This window comes from Carassius auratus, chromosome 45 (assembly GCF_003368295.1).
Source record: "Carassius auratus strain Wakin chromosome 45, ASM336829v1, whole genome shotgun sequence".
Taxonomy (NCBI): Eukaryota; Metazoa; Chordata; class Actinopteri; order Cypriniformes; family Cyprinidae; genus Carassius; species Carassius auratus.
This window is the reverse complement of record NC_039287.1, coordinates 18,178,259-18,194,209: the sequence shown is the minus strand read 5'-3', so window position 1 is coordinate 18,194,209 and position 15,951 is coordinate 18,178,259. Positions and strand designations below refer to the sequence as shown.

The window sequence follows — 15,951 nt, the reverse complement described above, 5'->3', positions numbered from 1 at the left end:
CACACGCATATCATAAGTTAAAAAGAGCTTCATTGCCAAGGATGTTTGCACATACAAGGGATTTGTTTTAGTGTCACAAGCTTCCAGTACACAGAGACAACAACAACACACATAATAAAAAAGGTGTGAATTAAAATACACATATGTATAAATGAATAACATATGTATTTCTAAATAAAGCACACACACAAAATAACGTTGTAGGAATGTACTTGGATGTAAAGTGAATAAATAGTATAAGATTATTGCACATATTTGTATTTGCGAACAAAACATCATTGTAGGCACACCGCAGCTCCAGAGATAGAGAAATATTTAATTGTGTTCTGACCAGAGGTGATGTTTCGAGCTTAAACGATCTACATCAGTCATTCAAGCTCAAAAAGTCACCTGTGGTGAGAACACAATTATTTCTCTCTCTCTGGATCTGTGGTATGCCTACTTTGATGTTTTGTTCTCATTTTTGCATGGTAGAGCACCCACATTGAGCTTTTTTGGCCTAAGTGATGAAAAAAACTATAAATTTGTGAAATAGCCTAGTATATATAATATTATGTATTATAGTTTATTATATAGTTTTCTATTTTAATATACTTTAAAATATAAATTATTCCTGTGAATCAAAGCTGTATTTTCAGCATCATTACTCCAGTCTTTGGTGTCACATGATCTTCAGATATCAGAATAATATGATGATTTATAATCAATGTTGGAAATAGTTGTGTTGCGATTCTTTGATAAAAAAAAAAAAAAACTGTATAAAAATAATAATAATAATAATTGGCTGTGTGCAGAAGCGCCTCTATTCTGTTCGGGGTGTTTGAGATATACTGTATAACGTGCCGATTAACTTTGAGAAACTAACCAACTAGTCAAAACAGTGTGACAGTAAGGTCAGAACTTGTGACCATAGTTGGCTAACAATGCATTTGGGAAACTCAGTCCAGTTCTGTAGATGTGTGTAACCAACACCTCAGATGTAAGATTTGCTTTGTGCACTTTGCAGATTTCTTCCATTATCTTTGCAATATGTAGAAATATTAAAGCCACACTGGATACATTTTAAGCAGGTCATCCATTAATGAATGATTCAGAGGGTTCACTGTGCTCCCTGTGGCCCTATTCAGGGTGTAAAGATGATCTGTTATTGTGATGCTGTCTCTCTGTATCTGTGTGTGTATGAGTACAGTAAGAGGTCAAAAGCTGCTGTGCAATCAGAAGGAACTATAGCTCAGAATCTGGACACAGACTGACCATAGGGCAAGAAAACAGCATGTGGGCAGACAAACGTCATGCATTTCACTGATAAACACACCTGAATCTCTGGACTACAGCTGAAACTAGATTTGCATTATTGTGGTGATCTGAGGATTTAGTCTTTGATTGAGTGTAAATGAAATGCTGCTTCACACCACTGCCTCCTGAACAGACAGGAACAGATGAAGTGACAGGACATTTTGTCGATTGCTTCATTATTATTACTGCAGCGTTGTGCCTCACACACGGTGAGTTCTCATTGGTCCAGAAGTTTCTTATAAACAAACCCTGAGCAGAGTGTTTGAGGAATCATAACTGTTTTTGGGCTCCTTGAACTTCTGTCAACATTTGGCATTTGATAAGGACATGGTGGAGTGATATGGACATCGGATACAGTCAAAAAGCTGGAAGTATTCCATAACAGCAGTTATTATTCAGAAATAAAACTGTGATTTTACTGCATTGATATGAGATGACAGCTTGTTTTGCTCATGTAACTTTACATATTTATCCTGTTTAATCAAGCAGCGTTTACAAGCCAAAACAGCTCTAAACTAATCTGTGGCTGGATTTTGAGGTGAGAGACAACCGGAGATGCACTTTTTCACTGGAGGAGGTTTTATTATGGATTATGGACTCATATTCTAGTTAAAATGTCTAAATGCTGGATTTGTTTAATCTTTTGTCTTCTCCATATGTTAACTGATGGAGAGGAAACCATTTGAATTATTATCCAAAAATATACTAAATACATGTTATTTGGATTATATAATGAAACATTTTGAAGTAAAAACAGAATGGTCCGATTTTACTTTGTGAATGAATGCTACTAACAGAACAGCAGTTAAAGGCTGCTGCCCCTTTAAGACTGAATGCACAGGTCCAATACAATATTGCACATGATTTCTTTCTTCACTGTATACGTTTACTTAAGACATTACCGACTGTGTTTACGATAATACTTGCAGAGACATTTATTTAGAGATGTGTGTATTTATGTATGTATGTGTATTGTGTGTATGTTTTCATTCAGAAGCAAGGATGCGTGAAAGATGAATCAGTTCTGTGTAATCCACTGTCTGAAACGCCGCTCGCAGCGCGTGCATTGAATGACTGCGCAAGCTCCGAATGGTTTAAAACGCTTGAATCGGCAAGACTTAGAAAAAAGTGCAAACGATCAACTACGATCCGTTTCACCCCTTCAAAATAAATAAAGACTTTAAGTTAATCTGTAAAGCACATAAAGTTATCGTTTGACTTTATAAACTTTTATTTCATGCATGGTTCGTATGGATCTGTTGACTGAATGTAAAGTGTCGTGATGATGAGTGTGTATCGCTCACTAGTAGTTGCTGAATGAACAGCTGCTGCACGCAGTTCTTGTTTCAGCAGAGAATCAGTCGCTGAGTTGGTTGAAATCCCCAGACTGTTTACTGAAGTATTACATTGAGAAATGGTTCTCTTTGGTCATCTAAAATACTTTTCAGATGTAACTGGAATCTGATTACCCCTTATTTAAAATGTAATTATAACGAAATACAGTTGATCATATTTTGTATACTTTACATTTATTTCGTTACTCTCCAGCCCTGAATACAAACAACACTGTGTTGCTTCAGAGTCAGCCTCGTGCGGAGCGTCGACAACAGATTTTTTTTATAAAATAAATATTCAGGTAAATAAATAAATAAGAGAAACTTACTTGGTCTTCAGCGCGTTTCCACTGCGTACAGCTTGAATTCATTCAGATGAAAGCGGAATCTAATCAGCCGCTTGCTCGTAGTAAATAACCCAAATGAGTCCTTTTCGAATCTCTCCCTTCGCGTAATTCCATCAAATCTCTGATAAAAGCACGCTTTCTGCCAAGAACCATTATTTAAAGCCAGACTGCAGCTCAATGTCTCATTAAGTGTTTTTTTTTTTTTTTTTTTTCAGTTAAATATTCAGCTAATCTAAAAAAAAAAAAACAAGAAGAACTTTGACTCACCTGCATCTCAAGCGCCCGTACTTCTGTAAGCTGAATCAAATATCCATCATCAGCGGGAAACAGTCGACGTCTGGTATCCGGCGGGTCAGGTTGGTGTGTTAGTGGACCTGCCGAGCTGTTTCAACGGGTGTGCATCTATAAATCTCCCACACACACCTGGGCAGATCGCTCTGACTGCTCCATCATCATCATCATCATCATCATGCTCTGCCCGAGCTCTGTGTGTGATGTGAAGCCCGAGAACAGCAGAGGGCTCCTCTCATCAGCTGCTGAGGCTGGAGCCATGGTGACGGGATCACGTCATAACTCCGATAACACGCGTATTATCTGCTTGTCAACGACACGAGCATTGTACGCTAAAGGCTTGAGATATACTGTGTGTGTGTGTGTGTGTGTGTGTGTGTGTGCGTGTGTGTGTGTGTGTGTGTGTGTGTGTGAGTGTGTAATAACAACTCAATAAATATCAGGTGATCTAAAAATCTAAGACCACATTGTTTTATTTTTTAATTTAAACCTGACAATAAAAGTTTTAGGACTTTCTAAAATAAATCTAAAAAACTTTATATGTGATAATGATAAAATCCTATATATATCAGATGTAGGGTATATGTGTCTAATCAAATGAAAGTAAATGAGTGTCAATGATTATGTTATTCTTTGCACTGTTGGCCAAAAGTTCTGCTTTTTGGAATAAAAAGCTAATTATAATAATTTCCATCAACAAACAACTTAAACTACTGGATTACTGTAAATTATCAGGATGGCAACCAGTCTTTTTATTGGCACTGACTTTACAAAAATAACTGTGTTTTTATGAAATGTAAAATACATATAAAGTAAAACAGCAGATTTCACAACATATGTTAACCTGTATTATCGGTTATTAATTAATAAAACAGCAAACATGGATAAAATAACAAACAAAAATAAATAAATAAATAAATAAAAAATTAAATTAAATAAATAAATAAATATGTATGTAAATATCCAAAAGGCAGAGTAGTACCATTGGGCCACCATTGTACTTGGTTTGTTAACTATTTATCTGATCCATATTTAGTTGAGCTTTTGTGTGAATCCATAGACATAATTTCTATGAATTTCTTAATTTCTAAATTGCGTTCTGTTTGGCTTGTAGGAATGGGAGAAAACTGAACAATAAAATGGGAATTATCGTGCTCTGTCATGTCATTGAAAGCTATCAATGTGTCTCTGACTTATTGAAAACTAAAGTTTATGCATAATTAATATTCATTGTTGCAAATATCACACCTCACACAAAAGCATACATTATTTATACTCAGCTGTCTTCTATGTTTTAATTAAGCCTGCTGTGTGCTTTTAAAGAGAAGCTTTGATTTAGATTCAATTCCAAATTATCTTGGCTGTTAAAAGCCCCAGGAACAGTTTAAAAAGGAAGAGGGACGATGTAATTACTAGGATGAGAGAAAAAACCATCCAAATCTGCAGCTTAAATGCCTCACAGTGACAAGTGTAATTATAAGTACATGTTTAGATTCACAGATGCTTCATTACTGTTCAACAAACCTGCTTCATCTGCATTTTACAGACTTATCTAGTGCCAAATTTTTATTTCTCATCTTTGTCTGATCATCACATGCTGTTAATGCATTTACTTTGATTTGCACTATACTGTATCTAATGTTGAGTGTGTTTATTAAAGAAGAATGTGTGTGAGGTCTGAATCTCTGTTGAGTAGATGTGTAAAGCAGGTGTTTTCTCTGATGTGTTGCAGTAGTGCATGGCAGGTCAGGCTTGTAACACAGGTAAGGTTTTCTTGCCCTCTACAACTGTTTAGGAGAACACTTTACCCAAAAATGAGATTCTGTCAATCACTCACCCTCTTGTTATTCCAAACCCAGCTATCTATCTTTGGTGGCACACAAAGGACGCAGTTTAGCAAATCGTTCATGCTGCTTTTTCCCACATAAAAAAGTGGGGCTGAAATAGCATCATAATATAAGTTGATATCACTTGTGCTCAATATTCTAAGTCTTCTGAAACTATAAGACCATTTCTCAGTCCTTTTGACAGCAGTAAGTATAAAATGGCACAAATCCAGCACTAGATATTCACTTAAAATAGACGGAAGTCTAAATGGCCAGAACACATATTGTTTGAAGTCCAGCATTTTGGCCCATATCAAAAATCAATTTAAAAGAAGGCTTGCCAAAATCTCCTTTGCTACAGTTTTCCTCTGCTGTTTGCTCAAGATGTGCACAAATATAGAAATTACACAAATATAAATGCTGCAAGCAGTTCTAGCCTCAGTCATTTTGGGTTGTAGCATCACAAGCTAGTGTATGTTCATTTACAGACTATCTGTACATACAGAATATAAGATTAGAATGAAACAGTCACATATCATATTAATTTTGAAAATAGTGTGCCAAATGTGTCCAGCAGGCTCTGAAAGAGCCATTCCATGAATATGTTGAAAGTCCTCTGTGTCAATTGTTAATGACAATTTGTAATTGTGTCAAAGTTTATCAAGGAATAGGACAAGGAATATGCAGGTAACATAAAGATAATGGTTGAAGAGGGAAGACATGGTTGAAGAGGGCCTCTGTTGTTTTAAGGTCTGTTAGACTTTTGAGCGAGATGAGTTTGCAGGCCTTGGAGAATTGGTCTACTGCAAAGAGGATGGTGATAAATTCATTAGAGGCTGGTAAGTCGGTGGCAAAGTCAACCCCTAGGTGGGACCAGGGTCAACACAGAATAGGCAGCGGTATCATTTTGCCTTTAGGCAGATGACAAGATGTTGAGATGATGGCACAGACTGAGCATCCTTTCACTAATCGGGTGACATCTTGGGCCACCAACACCTTCCCTCTAGTGAGAAGGTTCACTGCTAGATTACCGGAACCTGGAATTCAGAAGGAGGTTGGTACATATGTTCTACCTTCTGGAACTCCTGGTGGAGCAGGTTCTTCTATGGTGGTGGCAGGGGTGTCGTTGTTGAGAGACCAGATGATACACATATTTCTTGGAGGGAGCACAGGTTCCGGTTCGTCAAATACAGGGTCGGGTGAGTGGATTCCGAATTGAGCACCGGCTTTCGTATTCTTATGGCCCGGATGGTGTGATGTTTCAATAAAGCAACTTAGTTTCCTCAAAGTCTGAGCTTTATTAACATCGAACTTTTGACTGTACATGAAAGCACAATGTGACTAGTCTTAGGAACTGGCAAACTCAAGTTCTTCTTAGTGTCTGCAACTCCACTCTTAGAAAACACTAGGTTACCACCTAATGGATTAAAGACACATTACCTATAACAACATTAAACTGTTTTGTATCACAGACGGTATGTGACTATGAAGTTGATGCCCATTGAGCCTGTCTGGTGTATCATGATTGGATTACTGCAGCTCATTGTATATCGGTGCTCCTCAGTCATGTGTTTCGTGTCTACAGTTGGTTTAGAATGCAGCAGCTCTGCTTTTTTATGGGAACCGCAAACATGAGTCTATCACACCAGTTTTGTTTTATTGCAGTGGCTGCCAGTCAAATATAGAATTGATTTAAATGTTTTACTGTTTGTCTATAAATCTCTCCATAATCAGGCTCTACAGTACCTATCTGATTTGTTACAGCCATACACTCAGGCAAGAGCACTCAGATCCGCTGATTCTGGGTTATCGCAAATTCCCAGTGAATGTCTCAAAAACAGAGGTGATCATACTTTTTCTGTTGTTGGCCCTAAGTTGTGGAATAGTCTCCCAATTCATATCAGAACTTCCCTAACTCTATCTGTTTTAAAGTCTACTCTTTAAACTTATTTCTTCTCCTTGGCATTTAATAAATTTTGACTTGCTATGCAATGATCCTTTATTTTAGTGAACCTAATCCATTTTACAGTGTGAGTTTTATAGTTTGTATTTTATTGTTTATTAACTTGTTAACTTGTTTTCCATTCTCTGTGCAACACTTTGGTCGACTTTGGTTGTTTTAAATGTGCTATATAAATAAACATTGTATTGTATTGTATCGAGGCTGTCTGGTATTTAGGCACTTCGCTTCTCTGAGGTACTGTAAGTTCTTATAGTAAGTATCTTCAAATGGATGATTTGCTCCCTTCATTCAACTCTTTGAGGGCCAGCTTATTGGTAAGCAGTTCTTGTCATAATTCTGCTCCAACAGGGCATAGTTTTTTAAAGAAGTGGGCACTTGGATGGAGTACTGGGTGCTCACCTCTCTGCTGGGATAAAACGGCTCCCACTCCAAGGGATGAAGCATCCACTTCCAGGATGAATGATGTAGTTGAGTCTGGGTCGTGGAGAGCTGGATCAGTGCAGAAGGTGGCTTTTAGCTTCTGGAAGTGTTTGACTGCATCCGGCATCCAAAAGAGATGTTTAGGTTTCTTGCGTAGGAGAGAGGTCAGTGGAGCTGAGAGTTCACTGTAACCACAGATGAATTGATGGTAGAAGTTTACAAAATACTTAGCATTGAAGCATTGAAGATTCTTGATCTTAAGAGGTTGTGGCCAATTCTTTACCGCTGGTACAATCCGTCTGCATACCTTCCAGCATGATGACGTAGTGGAGGAACTGGATGGTAGGTTGGTGGAACTCACATTTCTTTTGTTTCAGGTAGAGATGATTTTGATGGAGCCGGCTGAGTACCTGTTGAACATGGTTGATATGGTCACAGAGATTGAAGAAGTAAATGAGGATGTTTTCTATGTATTCAATAACGAATTTGTGGAGCATGTCCCAGAAGATTTAATTCATAAAGTTCTGAAAGATTGAAGGTGAGTTGGAGAGTCCATACAGCATGACAGGTATTCATAATGCCGGGATGGATTGTGGTCTTCCACTCATCTCCTTGACATATGCGGATGAGGTTATAGGCACTGCATAGGTCTAGCTTAGAGAACATGTGAGCTCCACACAGTTCCTTTAGGGCCGCTGGTACCAAAGGAAGCAAACTTTACCATGTAGGAGTTTAGATTGCAATAGTCAATGCATGGTTGAAGGTCAGCATCCTTCTTGGCCATGAAGAAGAAACTAGAAACCGCTGGAGAGGTGGATGGTTGAATGAACCCCTGTATAATGCTTCCTTGATGTACTCATCCATGGCCTTGTGCTCCGGGACTGATAGGGAGCATATTTTATCTTTCGGTAGTTTGGCACCAGGCATGAGCTCTATCGCACAGTCCCATGGTTTTATTGCAACGGCTTTGCTAAAGATGTCCTGGAATTTTGACAGTAGTTTCTGGGCTCTCAATGGTTGTCGATCGAAGGATTGCAGTTCTTGGTAAAGGAACAGGAAGTGATTTGAGGCAGTGTTGAATACAAAAATTACTCCACTGGTCAACACCTCCTGAGTTCCAATTAATATTAGGCTAGTGTTTAGCCATCCAAGGGCGTCCCAGGACAATGTCAATGGCAGATTCTTCCAGCACCAGCAATGAGAGAGTTTCTTTATGAAGACAGTCAATGTGAAGGGTTAATTGTGGAGTTCTCCACTGCACCAGTCCGTTGTCCAGCAGTTTTCCCTGAACAGTAGTACGCTGATAGCGTGTGGGATTTCTTTGACAAGGAATCTTGAAGGTAGGTAGTATCTGTACTTCCTACGAAAGCTGAGGAGACCACATCTCCCACACCTCATCCTCACCACTTTCTACAGAGGTACTATTGAGAGCATCCTGAGCAGCTGTATCACTGTCTGGTTTGGTAACTGCACCACTGCAGATCGCAGGACCCTGCAGCAGATAGTGAGGACAGGTATTCATGCTCTCACAGTCAGATTGCATGTTGCTTCTTCCCCCAAGCCATCAGACTCCTCAACTCATTCACACACTGGACTGATTTAAACCACTCTCACATCCCAATCTATTTTCCACCACAGTTTTGCACGTTTGTTGTCTGCACTGCTTTTTTAGTATGCACACGTGCACTTTGTGTAGTCCTGTGCAGTCTGTGTTAAAAGTTTACAGTTCTATTAAACAATATTGTGATGAGTGGGGCGGGGCCGAGAGCCGTGGGAACGGTGCGAGGCCGGTGGAGTGATTAGAAATGAGCAACACCTGCTCGACCCACCGGTCTCGAGTCCCACGGAGGAGATGGAAGGATATAAAACAGGAGCGATGAAAGTGAAGGACGAGAGAGGACCAGGCCTGGATTTTAGTTTGTGTTTTGGTTTTGTTTGTGTGCGGCAGTCGTCCGTGAGGGGCTGCCGCACTGTTTTGTCTTTATTTTTATTATTAAAGTATTTTTTGATTGTCTGCCGGTTTTTAATGCATTACATTGGTGCCGAAGTTCCCACCTCCTTCTTCCTGTGAATATGAAGTTTTTAATGCGTTACATTGGTGCCGCAGCCCCGGAGCCTGCTGCCATCCATGAAGGAATCCGGAGGAGCAGGGAACGGGGAACGGGGACTCCTGCCGGCTGCCCAAAATCAGAGGAGCCGTCGCCGTCCACAAGTCTGCGGAGGAGTGTCATGCCGTCCACCGAGGGCCATCCAGTGCCACCACCAGGCACCACGGAGGGGATCACACAGCTGGTGGAGGGCAGAGCGGCAGTGCATCTAGGGCCCGGAACAAATCTTTTTTTTCCTCTCTCGGCTCTGTCACTCCTCCTTCCATCTCCTTTTCTCTCACCTCGTCTGTCTTAGCCCCAGGTTCCTGCACGTCAGCGGTTCCTTGGGCCCTAAAGTTTTTTGGCTTCACCTGAGATCTCCATCCCTTTGGCTCCATCTTGGTACTCTGTCACAGAAGCTCCACCTTAGTCTTCCAATCTCCAAGAGTTTGAAACAGCTTGCCACTCTATACTCCACAGCTCTGCTGGTCCTCCTTACCACCCACAAATGTATGCAGTCACCTCCTCCATTTCTTGTTTTCTTCATATGGCACCTAGTATGTGTGCGTGTGTGGTGGGGGATAGATCCAACTTTCTGCATCTGCAATTGTCTCCTGATATTTTAAGGGCAGTGAGACATGAAACTTAATTTTCCCACATCTGCTAACCTCAGTCATTGCATGCTGTTTTAATTGCCTGTAATAATAATAATTACATGTCATGAGATTTAGACTCTGTTATCTTTTCTGTTTTTATTATTACCGACACAATGTTGAGATTTTTTTTTTTAAATAATAATAATAATGCTTTTTCTCTGTTGAATACATGATAGTGAGTGGTCAATCATAGAATTCAGCATCAAAAGATTTTAAGAATAATCCAGCATTATCCATAGTAAAACTGTACATGTACAAGCTCTTATGGGAAAGCTGTTTCTTGTACTTTATCTGTTTATTTAAAATTAATGATTAAAATGGTCATATAACTGAGCTACAGAAACAGTGACAATCATCCAAATATAGCAGATGCATTCCCTGTGCCAAATCAGGTATATATATATATAAGCATAAACAAATGTTTAAAAATTATAAACCATTAGAAAGTATTTGTGTTTGTGATACATAGTCATATTTTTCCTATTGTAGTTTATGAAGGGATCAACATCCGAGCATTTCAGAACAGAACAAATGTCTGAATAAGTCATTAAGTTTTCATTCAATCAACCACATCCCAAGTATGCAGTCAATCAGACAGTCATAACATCTCAGAAGACAACACCTCAGGAGACTCTAGAACTGCTTTTTATATATTTGCTCTCATAAGTGAAGAAAGGCTTGACTAAAAATGAGAAGGGCTATAAATGATTAGCTTTTAATATTAAGTCATGTCACACTTTATACAGCAAATTTCTTAAAGGAATAGTGATTTTCCAAAAATGGAAATTAGCTTAAATATTCCTCACTCTCAGGCCATTCAGGATATAGATAACTTCCTCAGATCTGGAGAAATGTAGCACTGCATCAGTATCTCAGTAATGGATGCTCTGCAGTGAATGGGTGTCATCAGAATGAGAGCCCAAACAGTCACAAACACAATCACAATAATCCACAAGTAATCCACATCACTCCAGTCCAGTAAACTGCAAGAGTGTGTCTGCCACCCAAACAATGTTAGGTAGGTTATTCCAGAGTTTAGGCACCAAATAGGAAAAGGACCTGCCACCCTCAGTTGATTTTGATATTCTAGGTATTATCAAATTGCCTTAGATTTGAGAACGTAGCGTATGTAGAGGAGTATAGTATTTAGTTTGTGTTTTAGTTTTGTTTGTGTGCGGCAGTCGGCCGTTAGGGGCTGCCATGGTGTTTTGAGTTTATTTGATTATTAAAGTTGTGATTTTGATTTTCCGCTGGTTCCCGCCTCCTTCTTCCCGATGATTATGAAGTTCTAGTGCGTTACAATCGACTATGTATTCTGTTATGCATTCCGTTAGTTTTTCAAATTGGTATGTTCTGCCGGGCTGTGAAGAAATATAGAGCTGAGTATCATCAGCATAACAGTGAAAGCTAACACCATGTTTCCTTATGATATCTCCCAAGGGTAACATGTAAAGCGTGAAGAGTAACATCCCTAGTACTGAGCCTTGAGGTACTCCATACTGCACTTGTGATCGTTATGATACATCTTCGTTCTCTGCTACGAATTAGAAAGATTGTTGGCATGTTTAAATGAAGTTAGGGCATGGATGTCTACAAATTTCTTGAGCCTTAATGAATCGAAAACAGAATTGGTTCTTTTTGGTCCCTGTGCAAAGAACATTTCAATAATCTGAAGAACCTTTGAAACCCTGAATCTTTTTCCACTATAAAGAACCTTTTCTGCAAAGAAAAGTTTCCATGGATGTTAAATGTTTATTCAAAGAACCATAGATGCCCATAAACAACCTTTATTTTGCATATAGTATGGAGAAGTGGAGTTACTTCCAAGTGTCACTGCCACAACTATTTGTACTGTCACAAAGTGAAAGAAGTCTTTTGTTTTTACAGGGCCAATAAAACTACAGCTTTTTTGCAGAATGGCACAATTGGGATGCTTATGTCTTAATCATTGATTTGATTATTAATAAATATTATATGGTATTTAGACATGTTTAAGACCATACTGAGATATTTTGGTCACACTTTAGTTTGGGAACCAATTCTCACTATTAACCATCGCATTCACATAACAAACAAAAGATCATTGATTCCAAATAGTTTTGATGAAAAATATTTTATAGTGGAGAAGAGAGGACCCGAATGACTCCACTTCTTTCCATTTAACACAGTGAATGAAGATTCATCAACAATTCTGCTGTACTTTTCCACTGAAGAAAGAATGTCAAATGGCTTTGGGAGAGAGAATAATGAAATGAATTATGACTTATGTGTTTGGCAGATGACAAAGATTTTTGTACAGTGCTGAGTTGTGTAAAATAAAACTTTTAGAATTGCAGTCCAATTAAATGTCTACTAATTACTGAGATAACAATCCTGTTCCTGTTCCCTGCTGTCAGCTCTCAGTGAAATGAACACTGATCTAAAGGGAGAATATGCCCAGAGGGACATCAGATCTGGGACACAAGTATGTGATGAGACTTCAGGGAGAGTGTCAGGCTTTAGGTCAAAGGTGAGTGCTGTTACAGTATATCTGTCCCCAGAGCAGGGTCAACTCCAGCAAACTTACATTATGAGTGGACAGAAAAACATGGTGTTGACACAGATGGTTTGTGCTGAAAGAGCACTGATTTGTTTCCGAAAGGACAAATGATCACATATCTTCAGGAAATCTTGAAGAAATCTTGAAGAATTTGATTGATACTGCTGGCCTGAATGATTTATCAGTGATAGAGGGGAATTTCTGAATGAGTAGATTAAATATTTTTTTCTTGTGCCATGTCTATAGTCTTAATCTATAGTTGTATATACCATTTTACTTTATTAAAAAAAAAATCACTGTTATCAGTTTGGGTTTTTGGGGGCACCATGCATAAAATGGGACGCAGACACTGAAAATATAATGTAGTTACTTGAACTTAAACTTCTGAACTATTTTATTGGCTTAAATATTACACATTCAGAATTTCCAAAGCAAAAGAAAAATGTCCAAAATTAAACTTAATAAATAAATAAACAAGAACCATGGCAGAGGAAAGATTAAAATAAGAAAGACAGTGGCTATTTACACTAAGTTATAGATTCTATTTACACTGTTAAAATAGCAGTATTTTCTTCTATTTATCCTACTTATTGCAAATAGTGGCAATTATCTGCACCTCAGTATTGTAGTACATTATAAAACAGTATGCAATAATAACTTATTAAATGTAAATTATAATTTTAATTCAAATTATTAAATGGATGCCATCTTACATGGGACAATTAAGCCCTCCCTCACAACTTTTGGATTATTTCCTTCATTTTTATTGAAAATAAATGCTTTTCTGATGTGATTTTTGAAAATGAAGAAAAAAACTTCATCAAAAGAGAGATCTGAACAGGGGTCGATTGCATCAAATAGTGAACAACACGTTTTAACATCTGCACCCCTAGAGTTGACTACTGCTCTTTATCTGTTGGAATCTTGACTAGCTCAATAAGAAATATACTGTATAATGTGCAATTATAGTTTAATATTACCATATACACAGTGAAGTAAAGTGCAACAGAATGTAAATATATTGTAAATACGACACAGATGTTACAGAATAAACTCTGTAATTCTGTATAATTTTACCTTTTTAACATGGTTAAAATAATGGATACATGTTTGTTGTATTATATTTTACTGTTGTTTTTCTCTTCTTTTTTCCATCTTAATGTTCCTTAATACTTCAATAAAATGTTGACATTTTCTGTTAAGTATGCGCATGCATTTTAATCACATGGCATGACACGCACAAGTCCAACGTGAAAACAACTAATCAATAACTCATCACGCATGGGCTCTCACCATTTTAATGCGCAAGCGTGTTATAGACATGCCTTACGCCACTGTGCACGTGCGCGGTTAACACATACCTGACGTAGGTACGTGACGTAACCATGCTACAGGAACAAGCTCACACCAAGCGCAAAACAGCAGTATTTGGAGAAGGTCAAGTCAAGTCACCTTTATTTATATAGCGCTTAAAACAAAATACATTGCGTCAAAGCAACTGAACAACATTCATTAGGAAAACAGTGTGTCAATAATGCAAAATGACAGTTAAAGGCAGTTCATCATTGAATTCAGTGATGTCATCTGAATATAGTATATAGTGTCTGTGCATTTATTTGCAATCAAGTCAATGATATCGCTGTAGATGAAGTGACCCCAACTAAGCAAGCCAGAGGCGACAGCGGCAAGGAACCGAAACTCCATCGGTGACAGAATGGAGAAAAAAGCCTTGGGAGAAACCAGGCTCAGTTGGGGGGCCAGTTCTCCTATGGCCAGACGAAACCAACAGTTTAATTCCAGGCTGCAGTAAAGTCAGATTGTGCAGAAGAATCATCTGTTTCTTGTGGTCTTGTCCTGGTGGTTGTCTGAGACAAGGTCTTTACAGGGGATCTATATTTGGTGCTCTAGTTGTCCTGGTCTCCGCTGTCTTTCAGGGCAGTAGAGGTCCTTTCTAGGTGCTGATCCACCATCTGGTCTGGATACGTACTGGATCCGGGTGACTGCAGTGACCCTCTGATCTGGATACAGACTGGATCTGGTGGCTACAGTGACCTCGGAATAAGAGAGAAATAGACTAATATTAGCATAGATGCCATTCTTCTAATGATGTAGCAAGTACATTGGTTGTTATGGGAAGTGTTCCCGGTTCCGGTTTACCTAATTAATGCAGCCTAAAAATCCTTTAACGGATGGGTCTTTAATCTAGATTTAAACCGCAAGAGTGTGTCTGACTCCCGAACAATGTTAGGTAGATTATTAAAGAGTTTAGGTGCCAAATAGGAAAAGGATCTGCCGCCCGCAGTTGATTTTGATATTCTAGGTATTATCAAATTGCCTGAGTTTTGAGAACGTAGCGGACGTAGAGGAGTATAATGTAAAAGAAGCTCATTCAAATACTGAGGTGCTAAACCATTTAGGGCATTATATGTAATGAGCAATATTTTAAAATCTATACGATGTTTGATAGGGAGCCAGTGCAGTGTGGACAGGACCGGGCTAATATGGTCATACTTCCTGGTTCTAGTAAGAACTCTTGCTGCTGCATTTTAGACTAGCTGTAGTTTGTTTACTAAGCAAGCAAAAAAACCACCCAATAAAACATTACAATAATCTAACCTTTAGGTCATAAATGCATGGATTAACATTTATGCATTTGATATTGAGAGCATAGGCCATAATTTAGATATATTTTTGACAGTTTGCAGTTTTACAAATGCTAGAAACGTGGCTTTCTAAGGAAAGATTGCGATCAAATAGCAGACCTAGGTTCCTAACTGATGACGAAGAATTGAAATCGAACACCTTTCTGTCAAACAGAGCACATCTAGATTATGATCAGTTATCATATTATTTACAAAAAAAATCAGGAAAAAAAAAAAATCTGATATTCAATAAGCCAAGCTTTATCATTTGTTTATCGGTATTGCATCTGTTTTTTATTTGTTGAACCTCAATTAAATTGTTAATCTTAACTTGGTTTGGACGTTTTTTTGTATTTTGTAGTTCGGGGAACAGATACAGTCTCTATAGTGTGATATCTAGGTGAAAGAGTTTATATGTGCTGAGAATTAACTGACCTTTGTGACGTGAGGCAGCTAGAAGACGATCGGTTTAGCCAGTCTGTCTGCTTCCTGATCTGGGCCCCAGTTAGTCAAGTATAAACTCTAAGACTATTTGCCATGTTATTAGAGA

At 38.3% G+C, this 15,951-nt stretch overlaps 1 protein-coding gene across 1 annotated transcript in view; it reads right to left on the bottom strand.

Moving 5' to 3' along the window:
- Nucleotides 1-3,603, bottom strand: part of htr1e (5-hydroxytryptamine receptor 1E) — a 32,947-nt gene extending 29,344 nt beyond the window's left edge. The window contains exon 1 of the mRNA XM_026233907.1: nucleotides 3,245-3,603. The gene's annotated coding sequence lies outside the window, so the exon portion shown is untranslated. The remainder of the gene's footprint in view (nucleotides 1-3,244) is intronic.
- Nucleotides 3,604-15,951: the final 12,348 nt, after the last annotated feature.